This window comes from Musca domestica, unplaced genomic scaffold (assembly GCF_030504385.1).
Source record: "Musca domestica strain aabys unplaced genomic scaffold, Musca_domestica.polishedcontigs.V.1.1 12, whole genome shotgun sequence".
Taxonomy (NCBI): Eukaryota; Metazoa; Arthropoda; class Insecta; order Diptera; family Muscidae; genus Musca; species Musca domestica.
This window is the reverse complement of record NW_026712155.1, coordinates 5,810,521-5,825,343: the sequence shown is the minus strand read 5'-3', so window position 1 is coordinate 5,825,343 and position 14,823 is coordinate 5,810,521. Positions and strand designations below refer to the sequence as shown.

At 35.3% G+C, this 14,823-nt stretch overlaps 1 long non-coding RNA gene across 4 annotated transcripts in view; it reads left to right on the top strand.

The window, feature by feature from the left end:
* LOC105262121 (homeobox protein prospero) overlaps window positions 1-14,823 on the top strand; it is a 183,183-nt gene that overhangs the window by 143,746 nt on the left and 24,614 nt on the right. For all 4 annotated transcript variants that reach the window (XR_002195032.2, XR_002195033.2, XR_009341473.1 and 1 more), the window contains exon 3: window positions 13,388-13,430. This is a non-coding gene — a long non-coding RNA (homeobox protein prospero). The remainder of the gene's footprint in view (window positions 1-13,387; window positions 13,431-14,823) is intronic.

The window sequence follows — 14,823 nt, the reverse complement described above, 5'->3', positions numbered from 1 at the left end:
CAAAAGCTCTCCTTTCTCTCTACCTTTTAGTAAATGACCTGATCAACATTTTCCTAAATTAATGTAGGGACATCCCATAAAAACAACATGTTATCGTAGACTCTTGGAGTCCCCTCATAGAACCCCAGGATGCTTCTCATACGAAACCAGAAGACTTATTCTACAAGACCAGAATGTTTTTTCTTAGAAGATAAGATATTATTTTCCTGGAAAACAATTGGGTTTCCAGAAAGCTTTCTCATAAAAGTCTTCCTATCTCCAAATCAAGAACCTTCCACTGGAAGAGAACTGCAGATCTTCTGTGCAATAGATTTCTGGTCTCCCATGAAAGCACCTTTTGCTCTTCTATGAGAAGATCTTCATAAGATGACCTTTTGCTCTTCTAAGAGTTGACCTTCTTGATTTCTACAAAAATACCTCAGAAAAGTTTTTAAACATCCTTGAGGGTTTCTTTAAAAATACCTTAAGGACATTTTTTAAAGGACCTCAAAATCTACTGATCTTCTATAAGAGGAACTTCTTGTCTTTTCAGCAAAGCATTTATTTTTTGTAAGAGAAAATATTTTAGTTTTTTTGAGAACACCTTCTGGTCTTCTTTAAAAAAATCTATCTATTCTACGATAAAACGTCCTTGTTTTCTAAAAACAACTTTTTTTAAGTCTCCTATTTTCTGACAGCTCTACCTCGACCAAACATCTCCCTGAGCATTATTGAACCTATTAGTCCAGATTCTTTACAAAATTTTATTTTGCCAGCTAATGCCTTTCATTTCACAAAGAATAAATCTAAAGCATTATTTTTCCGAAGCCTAAGTATGGAAAATGCCACCAAAATGCCACCCAACTACCCCATTGGTATTACCAAACGGGAGACATGCATTAAATGTGGATAGATAGCCAAGTTATGGGGAGATAGGAGAACGACGTACTTATGGAGGACATATGAAGAATTTACAAGCAGCACTATAGAATATCAATTTGAATAGTGACGCTGGGTAGCCTGATAGTGACTGAGGAGGACTTGGATACAAAGCCATATACGACGACATGGAGTAGGTGGAGGACGACGATGATGATAACGGCGGTAAGGCAGGCCAATGATAGTACTTAGAGACATATGGAATAAAAACTACGCCATACACCATAAAATGTGGCAAATAACGCAAATAGACTAGAAAGACATGTAGCAGAGGACAGACAGACCGAACGACCGACCGACAGAAGAATAAAAAGGCACCAAACTTGTAGATTAGACGATAGAGATAACAATGGAAGCACGAAAGCACACACCAAAATACCAGGCATTGAGCGAAGTGAACCACCAACAATACGGTGTGGTGCTCGGCAACAGCTAAAAAATTATTAAAAATAAATATGAATAATGACAAAACACATACATATATGGCAAGCAACTTGCACATGTGTGGGTGTGTGTGTGCTTACCAATATATAAAGATAATAGAAAAGAACAGGTAAATTAGCCAAGTGGTCTCAATGTTGTTGCTTTTTTCCTCTGTTGTACATATATGTGTCTACTTATTACGCCTTGGCAAATAGACACAGAACATGGCATCGCTTAGATATATTGTCTTTCATGTGCCAATACAAGAATCTGCTGTTCCATACCTCTTCACTCATTTGAATAGTTTCGCTTTGTTTTGATATAGAGAAATATATTGGGCACAAAACCAACAATGCCAAGAAATCTACGCAAAAAAAAATAAACACTAATGTTGATGCTAATGGATATAAGTATCCATGTGAATAATATATGTATGTATGTGGGTGTGTGTGTGTGTGTGTGTGTAAGAAACACAAGATTCATATGTTGATTATTCTTTGAAGGACAATACATTAAGGTATTCCTAATCAAAGCCTAAAAGCTTTGCCCAAATGTGGGTACATTTTATTTTATCACATATGTTCCACTACCTTGGGGAAGGGTAGTCAGGATATTATATCATTGTCATTTAATATTATATCAGCAAAATCTCCTGACCATAAGTCTTAAAGTCTTCTGAACACATATGGAAATAATATCTTCAGTAAGGAGCCCTGCATTTCACTGGAAGATCTAAGAGAATAGGTTTAGTTCTTCTGAAAAAAAAAACTTCCCAGAAATGGACTTTCGGGTCTTCTTAAGAAAGACAATCCATTCTTTTAAAAGAAATCCTAGAGTATTCATAGAAAAGAATTTTAGACTTAAAAAAAAACTTCTACTCTTTTATCTGAAGTTTTCTAGAAGAAATATATTCTTACGAGGTCTTCATTGAGGAAATAGTGTCGTATTTGAGTTGAGAAAACTTTCTGGTGTCTTATGAGGTCTTCCATATGGCCTTGTGTTTTTCTGCGGAATGATCCATTGGTATTCGATTAGGATAGACTTGGTTCTTGTATTCCAGGAGAAAACTTTTAGTCTCTCTTGAAAAAAATACTTCTGGTCTTTTAGTAGTAGTCTGTCAGGGTTTCTAGGAGAAACCTAGATTAGGATAGAGAAGAACAGAAGGTCTACTCATAGAAGACCAGTAGGTTTTCCGATAGAAAACCAGAAGGTGTTCTGTTAAGAGACTATGAGTTTTTTCTTAGAAGACCAGGATATCTTCTCTAAAAGACCAGAAGGTTATATCTTAGAAGGAAGCTCCTCAGAGCAAACTTTAAGAGAAGAGCAGACAGAAGGTCTTCTCATAAAAACCAGAAGGTCTTTTTTGAAATACTAGAAGTTATTCTTTCAGAAGACCAATATAAGTTCGCTTAGATGATCAGAAGATCTGGCCTTCGCATGAAAGGAAGGTCTTCTCTTAAAAGGAAGGAAGGAAGTATTTTTCTTTTGAAGACCAGAACAAATTTTAGGAGAAGATGCAGAAGGTAGAAAACCAGAACGATACTAGAAGTTCTTCTCCCAGAAGATCAGGAGTTCTTCTCTTAGAATACCAAGAGATCTGTTTAGATCAGGAGATTTTCTCTTAAAAAACCAAGAGATCTTTTTGAGAAGACCAGGAGATTTTCTCTTAGAAAACCAAGAGATATTTTTTAGATGACCAGAAGATCTGGTCTTCGCATATGTATATACCGAGAGCACTTCTCTTAGACGACCTGAGGACTATCTCTTAGAAGACCTACAAGTCTTCTTAAAAAGAACTTATATGTCTTTTAGAATACTAGAAGGCCCTCTTCTTCTCACAGAAGACCTGCAAGTATTCTCATCGAAGACTGAAAGATTTGCTCATAGAGGACCACAAAGTCTTATCATGCGAGAGCATTTCTGCTCTCACTTCATTTCTTGCGGAAGATGTTCTCGTAGAACCTCAGTGATCCCATACGGGCACCATCCGGACCTCTCAAAATAGAGAAAATCCCTCTTGTAGAACTTCTCCAAATCCAATCTCATTTTCAAATTTTATCGATTTATTTTTTTATTCTTTAGCTCTCCGCTACAAACCTTATTTTTCTCTGAAAACTGCGATCAGATTTTCTTGTGGTTCGTGCCCAGCTTGGGGTGATTTCCCTTTAAAAGACACATACTCACACATTCTTTACTCTCTTCTTTTCATTGTGACAGCACCTTTCTTCAGTTTGTCTTGGCAGCCGAGTTGTTTACCTTCCGTTCGGCCTGGCCATATGTTCGTAACATCTAATAATATGTTACCTTTAACACATTTCATAAGTCACCCTTATTTTTCTCAAAATAACAAACAATTATTCGATTGCAGCTATGTGCCGATCACCAACCACCCATTCGTTCCAAAAGTGAAACAACAACAAAAAAATAAAGAAAATTTTCTTAAAACGAAGAAAAGCAAACGTCTTGTAAGACGTTTCAGCCGTTCGTTCCCCTTGAAAGGAAATTCTTGGTGCGCCAGTCGCATGCCACAAAAGATTTCGTCGAACATTGGCAGTTGTCCGAAACAAAAACAAAGGACGGGGAATTGGGTTCGGGATATGTTTTTATGGTTTGTGTACAAATGCCAGGTATTGTTTGTTTGTGTGAGTTAGTGAGTGAGTGTTGCGATCATCATCATTATCTTTTTAGGTTTCGTTTCTCTTTTCTTACCTTCTTTTTTACGCTTCCTTGGATTTTGAATTGTGTCGGGTCCCCCCTCTCTCCATACGAGGTTCTTTATTTAACGTTACATTTGAGTTAATTTATTACCCTTGCCAGTCATGACCTTTAGATTGGCAAAAATTGTCGTTGGCTTGGTAAAGAAATCACAGAAGGACAGAGAGGGATCTTTGACAATGGGGCTCCAGAAGGGGCAGTTGGGATGACTTTAAGGAAGTCTATGGGAAAGAGATTTTATTTTTTATTAGAGAACATCTTAGGATTGGCTATTAGACCTACTGATATTCCATTATTTTTTATTTTTTTCAAAAAGGTTTTATCGCAGATATAAAAAATATGGAGGAGCCATTCATCAGAGCTTTTATGGAAATTTGAAAAATAAATTGTTAAAAATTGTTTATAAGTAGAGATTGTGTTTTTGCGAAGGTCAAATAACTGCAAGTAAAAATATTCAGAATTAAAAAAGGCCCTACAATATTTTCTACCTTAAGCAGCCCCCTCTCTCCTTCTCCTTTTCATATTTTGTTGATATTTTCATTATTTTCCCTTAAGTATTACGAACTTTATGCACACATGTCTCGTAAGACATCTACGACAAACAATACACCTTTAAATAAAGAGGGAGTAATGTGTGTATGTCCAACAGCCCGGAACTTTAATTGCCAGACTAATGATCGACATGCACCGGTCGCAAGTGACCTTTCAGAAAACTTCAAGACACATGTCTTCGTTTATCGCTGCAAAGAAAAGCAGCACGATTTCCTTCGTCTTTTTTTTTTCTAAGAAAATTGAACATATGTCTTTGAAAGCCTGAACCACCACCAACGCCGCCGCGCCAACTTCACCCACCTTCTTCTGAGGTGCACAATTGCAACCACCTTTTCAACTCCCCTCCTTAAGGAACACCTTGACTTTAATTTGAATATGAACTGCAATAACATTAACTAATATTATATTCAACCCCCCACCCTTCCACTACTCACTCGCTGGTCCTTAAGAAAATAAAATTCAAATTTTGTGGACAACTGACAATGGGACGGGTGGGCAAATGGGCAGACGGACGGACAAATAAAACGGAAAGAAGTTATACACATAATTACTACAAATAAAAATATTTTAAAAAAACGAAGTAATAAAAAAATTTGTTTAACGGCTGATCGTTAGCTCGTGGACACATCTGATATGAATAATCGAAGAGACAGAACACAGTGGGTTGAGAAAAAAAATTATATATTTTTATACCCTCCACCCTAGTATGGAGAAGTTTGTTACTCCGTTTGTAATGCCTCAAATACACTTTTTAGACCCCACAAAGTATAATGAATGAGATAAAAAACTGCAAGAAAGTCAAACGCCATAATTTTTACATTTTTTTTAAAGTTTATTGAATGAAAGCAAAAAATGTCGGAAATACCATCAAATTTTAGAATAAATTGAGATTTGTTCGAATTGGTCATTTTTGGCACGAATTATGGCCCTCAAACTGTAAATGAAACCGTCACACCCTGCCCGAATGTTGCTCTTCGATATTTTGGCCCATTCCGGCGAAGGACTTGCTTGAGATGATCGACACTTTGGTATTTTTAGTGCCAACCTTGCTTTCCAAAATACTTCAAAGGATTGGTATCCGGAGATTTTGGTGGCATTGTGCGCTGGAAATTAAGGGAGGAACCTCATTTTGTAACTATTCTTGGGTGGCGAATGCTGAGTGCGATGGTGCTGGGACCTGTTGGAATGTCAAAGGTCTGCGGCCAAAATATTTGCGTGTCCAAGACTATAATACACCCTCCAGAATATTTTCGTGATAATATTCGGCATTTATTCCGGCTTCAATACACCCTCCAGAATATTTTCGCGATAATATTCGGCATTTATTCTGTTGCCACTGGCGATTAATACAAGCGGAGAGCGACCATCGGCTGCTATGGCGGCCCACACCATCACCATGGCCGGCGTTTGAGTTCTGGTGGCCCAGCAAAGGTGCACATTTTCAGCTGACCTCTTTGGAAAGTAAACGCGATCTTTGTTTACAAACTGTTGGACAACGAATGTTTTCTCATCGGAGAAACCCAACTCTTTAGCTCTTTTGAGTCTATTTTCTCTCCGTTGTGGTGTAAGTTCTTGCACTTTTTGCAATTTCAATGTCTTTATCCCGAGCTCATTTTTCAATATTTGCCGAATGGAATATTGCGATGTGTTCAGCCTACGAGCCATTTTCCGGCCACTGCGACGCGGGTTTCGATCAAGTCGCTTCTTCACTTTTCGAACCATTTCTGCCGATGTTGTTGTTTTCTTACGTTCACTTCCTTGACGTCGGGCTACGCTACCAGTATCACGGTAACGAGCGATGGTACGAGACACAAAAAAATTATTCACATTTAAATGATGGAGTGCTTTAACGATAGCCACTTGTGGTTTCAAGCCAAATATAAAGAAATCACACTATCACGCTTGAATTCCATCACGAATAATTTTTTTCCGGATTTATTTTTTCGTATTTTAATTTTAACTTAAAAATTTGAATAATGCAGCTCACACTCAACCGATAAAAATTCACATTCCCTTTACCTCTTAACCCACTGTGTATCTCTTAAAAAATACAACATTTCATATTGATATGCCCTGGTGTGTGTGTGTGTGCATTTATGTTAATAACACCCATCTGCGAGTGAGTGGGCTCAAAACCATGCACCTTCGTGTCTCTCTTCCTCTCTACTTTCATGGCAGGTACGTCATGTGGAATGTGCCTTCACAGATCACAGAAAACAGTAACGTCCTCAATTGTCGCATATTTGGCATGTGTTACAACAAACATATTAAGCCCTACAGAAGAGCCACTGGAAAATACGAGGGAGGGTGCCACCACCCCACTTAAAGCCAGTGTCATTATTATAAAAAAATATATTTTTTTCAAAAATTAAAATACCTCTACCAGTTATTTATCTAGCTACCTGATGTGTTAGGAAGAGCTCACGAATATTTTGTACATGCATACAAGTTTTAAGCCAAAGCACGAGTTGTGTGTCATTGGAACATGTGTGCTGGTATTTCTTTCCATTCGTTCGTTTTACACTGGGCGTTTTTGGTGGTAAACAAGTGATTCGAAGCACTAAGTACTTTGCCAGTGGACACGAGTTTCAGTCTCTGCTCTGCCAAGCATTGTGTTTTCCAAACGCTGATGATCAAATGGGCTTGATCTGTCCCTCTCCCTTTATTGTCATACATGTGTACGGGTTTTTAATGTTAACGTCTGGTTGATATGATTTCTTTTTTTTCCATCGTCATGGTCAAGTTAGCCGGAATTCCGTTACAAAGAATGTGTTTGGGATCGCATTTGGTTATTTTTTCGTAAATAGCTAAAATCAAGTTTAAAATATTAAATTTATTTGAGCAAACGTTTCAAAATGGTCGAATGGTCGTAGAATGAACATTTTAAGAACACGTGTATATTTGGTCCAATTAAAAATATTGTCGCCATTAGACAAATTGACAACTTCGCCCAACACTTTCATCAAAAGACCATAAGCTCTCATAAATGCAACATTAGTGTCCGATTCTCTTCAAAGTCCAATATGTTCACCAAATTTTGATAGAATTTTTTAAGGACTTCCTGAACAAAAATCCTGGAATGGCCTTCTTACTGCAAATTTTTCCCGTCCAAAATGTGTGGATTTTCCTCAAAATATGCCTTGTATAAATCATAATTATTTTTAAAAACCTTCGGACAAAATTCATGGTTGTTTGAAATTTAACGGTAAATCATAAATTTTTTTTAAAAAAAATTGGCCAAAAATGAGGATTTTCTTTAAGAAACTCTTGGACAGAGTGGATTCTCTTAAAAAAAAACTTCCAAAATTTATTATTTTTAAGAAAAAAATTTAAGAGCATCTTCGACAAATATCGTGATTATACCCTACACCACACTGTGGTCAGGGTATTATGTCGTTGTGCATTTGTTTGTAACATAAAGAAGGAAGCGATATAGACCCATAGTTATTTTTGATGATCTCAAAAGAAACACATTCTGAGTCGATTTATGCATGCCCGTTCGTCCGTCCTTCTGTCCATATATTTTTTTTAAACAAAGTACAGGTCGCATTGATTGTCCGATCGAGATGAAATTTTGCACAAATCATTTGTTTTTATTCATTTATTAAACTTCAGACTGCTGTCATTTCTAAGCCGCACGTCCGACAGCTGTTAAAATTATTTCAGTGACAGCTCATTATATTTTTTACAAGCGTGAGAATATTTCATTTAGGTGAGAATATTTCAGAAAAAAAGTTATTCGTGATGTAATTCAAGTGTGATAGTGTGGCTATCGTTAGAGCTCTACAGGATTTAAATGTGAATAAATCTTTTGTGTCTGGTACCATCATACTGGTAGCGTAGCGCGACGTCAAGGAAGTGGACCGAAGAAAACGGCATCATCAGCTGAAATGGTTCGAAAAGAAAAGACGTGACTTGATCGATAATTTGTCCAGCAGTTTGTAAACAAACAAAATGATCACCAAAGAGGTCAGCTGAAAGTGTGCACCTTCGGTTGGCCACCAGAACTCAAGCGCACAAATACTCTAGAGGGTATATTACAGCCTTGGGCACGCAAACATTCTTCAGCACGCGCCACCCAAGAATGGTTACGAAATGAGGTTCCTCGCTTCATTTCCAGCACACAATGGCCACCAAAATCTCCGGATACCAATCCGTTGGACTATTGTGTCTGGAGTATTTTGGAAAGCAAGGTTGGCACTAAAAAATACCAAAGTGTCGATCACCTCAAGCAGGTGCTTCGCCGGGAATGGACCAAAATACCGCAGAGCAACATTCGGGCAGCTTATGACGATTTTATTGGCCGTTTGAAGGCTATAATTCGTGCCATAGTTGACCAATTCGAACAAATCTACACTTGTTCTAAAATTTAATGCTATTTCCGACATTTTTTACTTTCATTCAATAAAATTTAAAAAACAAAAATGTATAAATTACGGCGTTTGACTTTGTTGAAGTGTTTTTATCTCACCCTGTATATGTTTCACCCGATTTTGTATTTAAGTCCCTCACAACAGAACAATCATATTTGGCCCCAGCTTTCAGATACAGCATAGAAATAACTCTGATAAATGTTATAGAAATCGGTTCAGATTTCGATATAGGTCCTATGTATATCTTCATCCGATTTCACGTTTATTGTGCCAAAAAAAAGTGTAATTTCAGCTCAAATAAGAAGGATTTTAATGAATATCGGTTCAGTACGTCAAACTTAGAGGAAATCGATTAAAAGGAGGATATTCCTGGCAAAAAATAATAAATTTTAAGGATCCCAAAATTGTCAAAAATGTTAATTTTTAAGAGTCAATTTTAAAGGACTTTACACCCAAAAATATTCTTGGTAGCAAAAATTCATGACTTTTTTATTTAAAATTATTTAAGGACATCATAAGAGCTTGTTTGAACAAATTTTCCAAATTCACCTGAAAATTCGTCAAATCAAAGAATTTTAAAACTCCTTGAAAGATCTACAATATAATGCATATATATCTTCAATATAAAAATAGTAAAAATATTAATTTATTTTCTATAGCTTTAAAAAAATTCATGAACATAAAACTTCACATTAAAAAACACAGTTTCTTCCACAAAAATGTTTTCTCAAAAATGACATGAAAACAATAGCCATAAAACGTATTACAAAAACACCAACAACAATGTAAACTTCATGGGACAATTGTCAAATGTGTATGTCTACATGTATCAAACATAAAGCATACAATGTAATTTTTGTGTAAACATGTCCTTTTTACAATTCTATATGGCTTGGCAAAGTTGTTATTTTGAAAAAAAAAAATTATAAAAAGAAAATTATACCGAAATATGAGGGAAAATTTTTGTAAGATTTTTATGATTATAGGAAAAGTTTGCCGTATGCCATTCTAGCAAAATGAAGAGAAGATTATGAGAAGATGATAATTTTTATGGCCATTCAAAAGGAATCAAAAGAAGGATATGTATGTGAGTGTGTGTTGGCTTTTGGGTACTGGGCCAGCAATTGCCGGCATAACAATGAAGACAAAAGACATTATGCTAAATAGCCACAATGCTTTCAAAGTAAGTGCAATTATTGTGTAAAGTTTTCTTGAGATTGTTCTTAATAATAGGCATTCTCTTCATATGTATGTTGCAGAGTAGTTTAACTTGAGTAGCCAAAAGTTTTCATGTGATAATGCAAATAACGCCAGGAAACCGGATATACACAATTAGTAATGGAGCTTTATTCATAATTTACAAAGAAATTATCATAAATATTTACAAATTCAAAAAGTTCTGAGATATTCAAATAATCAGTTCGGCATCCATATGAAAATAAGTTAAATTTCGTTAATTTTTTGGGTAATTTGCAATAAGTCCTTTATAAGCATATTATGTGCTATCTTTTTGTGATATTTTATGAGCTACTACATTAATTTTTTTGATATCCAACAACCTGGATTTCTTATATTGACCATATATTTCAATCAGCCAGAATTTCCTATATTGGCACCATTGCTTTCTAATTGATCCACAAAACCTCCTTTTTGAGAAATTGTTTAACACATTGAAAACGCCTTAGACTGCTGCTACAATTTGTGGCAGCAACCAGCCTACAAACTAAAACCAAAAAAAAAAACGAGAAAACACCAAAATCTGCGGGTATCAGGTAAAAATCATGGCACATGACATGTTGTTGTTGTTGTTACGCGTCTATTTAACTACCTTTAACACCAACAACATGCAACAAACACACCCATACCAATTCAATGTTCCAACACTTCCAACAATTTTTCACTTCAGTCTCAGTTAGAAGTTGAAAACAAAAATTGTTTCATAGCGTCCTCATCATCGTCTTCTTCCTCGCTGTGATGATCATCATTATTATTTTATGTTAAGCGAGACATTGGTCTTCAATTTGTAGTTGTTGTTGTTGTTATCGTCGTCGTCGTCACTATTACGAGTTGATGCGGCACAATCCGTAAAATGTCCAGGTGTGCAGCAACACAACTTGTGGCACGCACCGTTGTCGTCACACAACAACTGTAAAAAAGTTGGGGATGAAATAGGAGTCGGAAAAGAATGGAATAAAAAGAAGTAGTTGTTGGGTTGATTTTTTGAAAATCTGAAATTTTTTAAAGAATATTTTTTTTAGATTTTATTTCGGTTTGCTATACGGCGAAGGCTATGAACCTTATTAATTTGCATTTTATAAGCACATTTTTAAGAGGAAGATTTTGAGCTTGATAGTAAGTTAGAACACCATGAGCCCTCTTCGAGTGGGAGAACTCCTGCGAGTAAAAAAAGAAATAGGACATACTCTATTTTTTAAAGCCGTCGAATAAATGAGAGTATGCGGAGAGAAACAATTGGTGAGGCAGTTTTTGGAATCTGCTCGATTTCGAGCGAATTTTACTCCTACTCGAAAACGATCAGAAATAAAAATAAGTAGCTGTTGGGTTGATTTTTCAAGATTTGAAATTTTGAAAGAACATTTTTTGGAATATTATTTCGGTTTGTAATACGGCAAAGGCTCTGAACCTCATTAATTTGTATTATATAAGGTGATTTTTTAGAGGAAGATTTTGAGCTTGATAATAATTTGGAACATCATGTCTTCTCTTCGAGTGGGAGTACTCGTACAAGTAAAAAAAAGAAATAGGACATACTCTGTTTTCCAGTACCACTCGAATATGGGGGAGTATGCGGAGAGAAACAATTGGCGAGGCAGTTTTTGGAATCTGCTCGAGCAGTTTCAAGCGAATTTTACTCCTACTCGAAAACGAGCAGATTCCGAAAAAAGTTCTAACCAAATCTTTCTCTCCTCAACATTAGACTCTATGTCAAGGAAGTCGAAAAAGAAATGAATAAGTGGTTAACCGATCTCGATAAAATTTAGCAAAGGTATTTCTGACATGTATTTGATATATTTCCCCAAATATGGTTGTTACAGAGTGCGTATTACGGCTGCAGAGAACAAAAATAAAAAAAATCGGGCGAACAACATATGTGGGAGCTATAGCCATATCTGAACCGATTTCGATTAAAATTAGGCATTCTTATTTCTAGACCTAATTTGGCCTGATATTACACGTTTCGTGCACAATAAAAAGCAAATCAGACGAAGATATATATGGAAGCTATATCTAAATTTAGACCGATTTTCTCCAATTTCAATAAGGTTCGTCCTTGGGTCAAACAAATAATTTGTACAAAATTTCATATGATTCGGGTAATAAATTCGACCTGTTTACAAAAATACTTGGACAGACGTACGGACGGAGGGTACAGGTAAATTGGAATTTATGGAACCTTTATATATGAGGTCATACCAAAACGGGAACATATATTTACAATATTCTACTACAAGGCTTGTTATCTATTGTGAGTCTTAAATACCAAATTTTAAGTAATTCTGTGGGAAAAGGGGCTAAAAATTATAAAAATATCGAAAATCGGGAGGTACCGTTTTATGCTAATGCTAAATTGGAAACAACTCTCCAAATGTCTTGAAACGGATTTGGTCCAAAGGGACCTAGGGTCTAACACCGTTATTTCGACTAGGCACGTTTTGACCATATCAAATATCCTCTGTGGCCATATGACTGAGGGTATAAAAAGGCTTTTGTAAAAGTTACTGAAATACTAGGCGGTTTATACTTCGAAATGGTGTCTTATGTGCCAATGTATAATTAAGTTCTTAATATTAAGATTGTCGCTCTTGTGTATAAAAAATACCAGATACGTAATTCAAAGTCTTTAAGGAAGGTTCCGTTTTTAATATTTTTTTTTTTTTTAATTTTTTAACATGATATTTCCTCCATTTTGGACTGTCCACTTCTATAAAACTTTAAAACGAGTGTCTTAGGTTTGCATCGGGATCTTCCATATCAATACCGACCTTAATATTTGTAGACACTCCATGTAGGTATCCAAGTTTGGAGATTTTTTTGAAAAAATGTGGGCATAATCCATGTCACTCCATATAGGGGTCTTAGATATGAGATTTCTGGAATGAATCTGGGGCATAATCCAAGGCTTTCTCACTGCAAAGTTTGTTATAGTTTTTTCATTTAAATTTCGCTAATTTAGTATCTCTCATAATTTCAATAAAACTCAGGGATTATTTTAGGCAAAATAATTAAATGATGTCAAAATTCCAATATTTTTGTAATTTTATTTTAAATATCACACAAAATTGTTTATATCATTTAATTAAAAAATAATATTTTAGCATAAAAATCTGAGTAAAAAAGCTATGGAATTGAAAATAATATTTTTTTTTCTCTCGATCTCTTTTCAGGAGGATTAACGATGGACGACAGAGCTAAAACGCTTTGTTTGTGGTAATTAATTTTATTATGTTATTTATATATATTTAACCCATAATTATCATCGTTCGAATATTTTTATATTTTGTTCAAATTAAGTGAATATTTTGCATATTTTCCTATTTTTGTCACAAAAATAAATTTTCCAGGCGAAATTGTATCCAAAAATAATGAGCAATAAGTCTGTCTGATGACCCCTTAATTTCCCCCCTAAATTTTGGTTTCCAAGACAACATTTATGACTTTTCGACGTTATTTTTGACATTTTCCAAAAAAGAGAAAATTAAAAAAGAAAAAAAAAACTAAATTTCACCAAAGGAATGTAGGGAAAAGTCCTTTTTCTTAAAATTACTACCAACAATGCATTTTTATGCAGCTACCATTCATTGTCCTTGTGCAATATCCTTTTTTAACGATTAAGGGGTGGTGGTGGTAGTTTCTTTGCCATTCCAATACTTTTGAGAAGCTAAACTTTGTTCAATAACGTTGAAAATGTTGATGATGAGGATGACGGTGGTAGTGGTGGTGGTGGTTACAAAACTATTACCCTCCTGGCCATTGTCCTTATTCATCGATTTTGTTACGACGACGCTGGCGATGATGATGAAAATGCAACAGCATTTTTATGAGGTAAACGGAACAGCGGAAACTGTACCCTGAATTCGCTGTCATTCCATTAGATTGGGTTGCTTGGTAAATAAACCAAAAAAAAAAAAAAAAACTTTTATGCTCTCTCCATTGTTTTTAGGGAATAGAATTGTTGCAATGCATTTTTATGAAAAATGCCTTTGCATTGAACCTTGGCTGTGTTAGTTTTGGGATGTAAAGGAATTTTTCGTTTATTTTCTTTTTTTCCTTTTGATTTCCATAGCTAGGTAGCAATGTAAGTTTTTTTTTATTGGTGGTGGCTGCTTAGAAAATCTAATTTAATTTGTTAAGAAATCAGTTTGTGCGTCTTAAAGACGTTGCTGGGAAAACAAGTTTTATTTGTTTAGCATGAAAAATTTGAAGTCCTTAACATTTTCTTTTTATTGTTAAGCTGATTAGAAAGAAATTTCCTTGAGAAAATCTCAAGATTGACTGGTTTTATGAGAACTGGCAGACGTTGAGATATTTTTGGCTTTTGCCTTGCCGTAAGGATATTAATTTAATGACTGGCAGTGGTTTGCGGCAAAATACTGGTAATGTGGGAAAAAATGTTCTTCTAGAACCATTAGGATAAGTTATGGAGGTCAATTGAAGTTTGTTTGATTTGTTAGGAAACCTGATGTATTTTCAGGGTTTCTATTGGAGTTAGCATACTACCATCAATTTAACAAAAGGCCACTTTTTGTTTTTGAAAAACAAATTATAGATCAGAGAATGGTTTAAGCGGAAAATGGTTTTAGCCTTCATTATAGGAATACCG